This window comes from Bos indicus, chromosome 17, assembly GCF_029378745.1.
Source record: "Bos indicus isolate NIAB-ARS_2022 breed Sahiwal x Tharparkar chromosome 17, NIAB-ARS_B.indTharparkar_mat_pri_1.0, whole genome shotgun sequence".
Lineage (NCBI taxonomy): Eukaryota > Metazoa > Chordata > Mammalia > Artiodactyla > Bovidae > Bos > Bos indicus.
In genome coordinates, this window is record NC_091776.1 from 71,478,258 (window position 1) to 71,482,834 (window position 4,577).

At 48.2% G+C, this 4,577-nt stretch overlaps 1 long non-coding RNA gene across 1 annotated transcript; it reads left to right on the plus strand.

Moving 5' to 3' along the window:
- Window positions 1-361: 361 nt before the first annotated feature.
- Window positions 362-4,026, plus strand: LOC139176798 (uncharacterized). The gene is made up of 3 exons (XR_011561256.1): window positions 362-609; window positions 2,204-2,331; window positions 2,726-4,026. It is a non-coding gene; the product is annotated as an uncharacterized lncRNA (long non-coding RNA).
- The last annotated feature ends 551 nt before the right edge of the window (window positions 4,027-4,577 follow it).

A 4,577-nucleotide genomic window follows, 5' to 3' on the forward strand; every position in this document is an offset into this window, starting at 1 on the left:
GGGACAGTGCTTACGTTAAAATCTCCCTGCCTCACGCCCAGGCTGTGGGACCGGAGGCGAGGTATCAGCCGCCCTGGGCCTCGGTTTTCTCATTTGTAAAAGAGGAATATTCCTAGTAACACCCCCACTGGGTCGTTGTGAAGATTCAGTGAAAACAGTCTATACACAGAGCCTGACAGCAGGAAGTACTAGATAAACATAAGTTGGTGCAACCGCAGATGCTGTTACCCTGGTACCCTTTTGCCAGCAGAGAGCACACACCACTTTGCACCTACATCTTGAGGAGAAGAAGGCAAACGGAATTAACCAATCGGAGTTTGCCAGATTCCCCTTTGGGAAAGGAATGAAAGGAATCTTCAAAGATTTGAGTTGTCAGGACCTCTGGGTTATGATCCGGCCACAGTCGGCTGTCAGAATTTTCCCACAGCTCAGTGGAAAGTCACTGAAGGCTTCCGGAAAGCCGTGCCGCCGCCTCCTGTTTCTCTGCTAGGAGGCACCGCTGACCGTGGAGTCTGAGTCTGCTGGTATCCAGTAGGGGCAAGATCTGAGCAGCCTGCTGGGCTCGGCGTCCACAGCCCTGAGTGTCCGCCGCGCTGCAGACTGCAGACTGTGAGTTTGTTGTCAACCCAGAGGTAGGGCGTATAGAAGAGAAGTCAGGGCCCAGATTATTTTTCTAGGCAGGAGCAGTGACGTAGTAACTCAGGTTACTTTGGAATTCAGAATCTCGCCTCTCCGTTGTGCACGCTCTTCTCTGCCCCTCTCTGTGCGTAGACTTGAGATTATGGATGTGACCTCAGAAGATGGCGTACATTACTGACAGTCACGAAGATTTTCATGTTTTCTCAAATTACCCCAGCAGAGCCTTCACCCGTTTGTGACTGGCCGTAGTTTAAACAGAAATGGAAACATCTATACATTTGCTTTTAGTCCTGACATCTTTTGAAATCTTTCTAGATCACTTTCCCAAATTTGAATTCAGTGTCTCTCTAACGGACTGAGTGTTTCTCAAGCTTCCTGTTCTTAGCCTTGCAGAGGAAACTAGTTTCTTGATCACCATGATGTTAAAGTAAAAGCTGCTGATCTGGGCCAGTGCTCACTTTCTTTCTCATGGTTCCCTTTCCAAGAGCAGCCAGCGTAGGTCCAGATCTGGCCTGGATATTCCCGCACATTGAAGCTTACTCTGTATACGAATAAAATTTGAAACCGAGGCCTCTTGTTTAGGTATGAACTCCCTTTATGGCTAACCCCAGACTTGATACTGGATGCCATTCACATGCTGACATTGGTTGTCATCACACCTCTTGACAGGATTTAGCGGTTCTGGTGGCTCCAAGCTGAAAAATTCTGCCTTTGGCCTCATTACCTGTCTGTGTATTCTTTTGCTTTAAGTAGATCACTGGGGTCCCTCCCTGCCCTTTGCAGAATAATTAACTTCGTGGTACTTGAAATGCCATATAATATACAGCATTTTTACATAAAGAAAATGAGGCCCAGAGGCTTCCCTAGTGGCTCAGTGGTAAGGAATCCGCCTGCCAATGCAGGAGACATGGGTTTGATCCGTGATCCGGAAAGATCCCGCATACCGCGGAGCAGCTAAGCCCGTGGGCCACAACCACTGAGCCTGTCCACAGAGCCCAGACCCGCAACCGCTGAGCCTGGGCCCCACGTCACGAGAGTAGCCCCCGCTCTCTGCAACTAGAGAAAGCCCACACTGGAGCAGAGACCCAGCACAGCCAATAAATCAATAAGCAAAATTACTTTTTAAAATGGAGGCCCAGAAAAGGTAATGACTTGTCCAGGTTCATATAAGCACTTCTCCACAGGGGTCAAGCCCAGAGTGCTGACTTTTCTAGATCCTGCACCATACTGATGGTGTTGACTAGCAAGCATCTTCTTTTAAAGGAGAGGTTAAGCTGAGTGGAGGGAAGGAGACCTTCGTGAAGAAAGGACAGGGCTGAAGGAGGTTGGAACCCAGGCAGGGGTCGGGCACTGTGTAGGCAGAAGGCCCGGGGAAGCAGTGAGTGCCCGACTGCGGGTGGAGCAGGGGGCCCCCGGGCGAGCACGCACGCAGAGTGAGCTGGGAGACCACCGCAGCGCTCTTGGCCGGCTTGGGAACGCTCACCCGGCCAAACAGATACAGCTGTCCATCCGGATCTTATTATTTCCACAGCTGTGATTTAAGTGCTGCTTATCTCTCCTCTAGGAGATTCCTTGGAATGAAACCAATGGGAGATGAGGGTTTGGAGGAGTCTCATCAGAGCAGATGGGCCAGCAGCAGCCAGAAAGCTTGTTGCCTTTGGCCGAGAGCACCGTCCTGGATCTGAACGTCTTGTGAGTAAACCCCAGCAGGCTCAGCCTCGAGCCCCAGTGAAGCTGTCCTGCTTCTCCTTGAAGAAGGACCTCATGTGCTCTCACATCTTCCCTCCCTTCACGCTGATGCAGAAAATCACGTTCTCAGAGAACTCTTCCGTTTGAACTATGGTGCCGGGAGCAACCCCAGCTGGATTGCTTCTTAGTTCTGTTGGCCCTTGGGTATATTTAGAAGTTGGCTGCACGGAAGGTCAGGAGACTGGGTTCTGGTTCTGACTGAGCCACCCATTTTCCTTGGGACCTTAGGTTTTCTCACCTGAAACGTTGTTTATAGTAACATTATCTCTGTTTGTGAAATGGTCACTGTTATCTACCAGACTTAATCTCATAAGTACTGTTATTGTCCCTGTTACAGATAGGAAACTGAGGCTTGGAATTCTCCTACCCTGACCATCTTATTTCAATTGCCAACCCCTACCCTGGCCAAGGTCTTCCCTGTAGCTCAGATGGTAAAGAATCTGCCTGCAATGAAGGATACCTGGGTTCGATCCCTGGGTCAGGAAGATCCTCTGGAGAAGGGACTGACAGTCCACTCCAGTATTCTTGCCTGGGGAATCCCACAGATAGAGGAGCCTGACTGGCTACAGTTCATGGGGTCACAAAGAGTTGGACACGACTAAGCGACTAATCCACACCCACACACCCTGGCCGAAAAATCGATGCTTTTGAACTGTGGTGTGGGAGAAAACTCTTGAGAGTCCCTTGGACTACAAGGAGATCCAAACAGTCAATCCTAAAGGAAATCGGTTCTGAATATTCATTGGAAGGACTGATGCTGAAGCTGAAACTCCTATACTTTGGCCACCTGATGTGAAGAGCTGACTCATTTGAAAAGACCCTGATGCTGGGAAAGATCGAAAGCAGGAGAAGCGGGTGACAGAGGATGAGATGGCTGGATGGCATCACCAACTCAATGGACATGTGTTTGGGTGGACTCCGGGAGTGGGTGATGGACAGGGAGGCCTGGCGGGCTGCAGTCCATGGGGTCACAAAGAGTCGGACATGACTGAGTGACTGAACTGAATTGAACCCTGACCAGCACTCCTTTCTCTGCCTTACTTTAGCCACAGCATTTCCTACCACCTGAAATATGATATATTTTACTTTTTGGTTTTCCCCCTGCCTCTGCAAGCTCTCTTAGGGAATGGATTTTGTTTTGTTATTGTTGTCACGCATTGCTATGTTCCCAGAGCCTAAAAAAATGCCTGGCACACAGTAGCCACTCAAATACTGGTTGAATGGAAAAAAATGAATGAATGAATTCTTGGTAGCAGTATAAATTGGTAGACTCCATAGAAAAATCGATTTAGCAATGTTAATATTTAACATGCATTAACCTTTTGAACCTGTAATACCAGAGCTAGGAATTTATCTTGTTGATGACATATTCATGCCTGTATCTAAAGCTGTAAGTGCAAGGATGCTTCCTGCAACTGTTTGCCATAGGAAAAGGCTAGAAACCGTCAAACTGTGAACATGGAGGGAACTCGTTAAACAAATCGTGATAATCCTCTGCAGTGGGAGTTCTATGCAGAAGTGGAAGAGAATGAAGTAGATCTGTGTGTGCTGATACGCAGCAATCTGAGATATGTCAGTAAGTGAAAGAAAGCAGAGTCCTGAACAGAGTGTCACTTTCTTTTAATTTGCATTAAAAAGAAAAAGATATGATTTAAAAATATACTTGTTTATGTCTGGACTGTTTCTAGAAGGAGAAACACAAAATAGCTGCCCCTGGGGAGAAATAGTTGCCCCAATCAGTTGGATTGAATACTTTTCTCTTTTAAGATCTATTTGTTTCTCGGCTGCGGTGAGTCTCCGTTGCTGTCAGCAGGCTTTCTCTAGCCGTGCCTAGTGGTGGCAGGTGGGGGCTGCTCCTCGTTGCGGTGTGAGGGCTTCTCCTGCGGTGGCTTCTCTTGTCGAGGAGCACCGGCTCGAAGGGCACGATGGCATCAGCAGCAGGGGCGCGCGGGCGCAGTGGCTCCGTGGCATGGGGGATCTTCCCCGACCAGGGATTGTCCCTTGTGTTGCAAGGCAGATTCCTTAACCACTGGGCCACCAGGGAAGCCATTAGAATTCACATTCTTAGAGTATACTCCTTTTTAAAGTTTTTAAGCAGTTTCATTGAAATACAATTCACTTATCATAGATCCATCCATTTAAAGTGTATAATTCGGTGAGTTTTGCAGTATGACATTCGTAATTTTTAA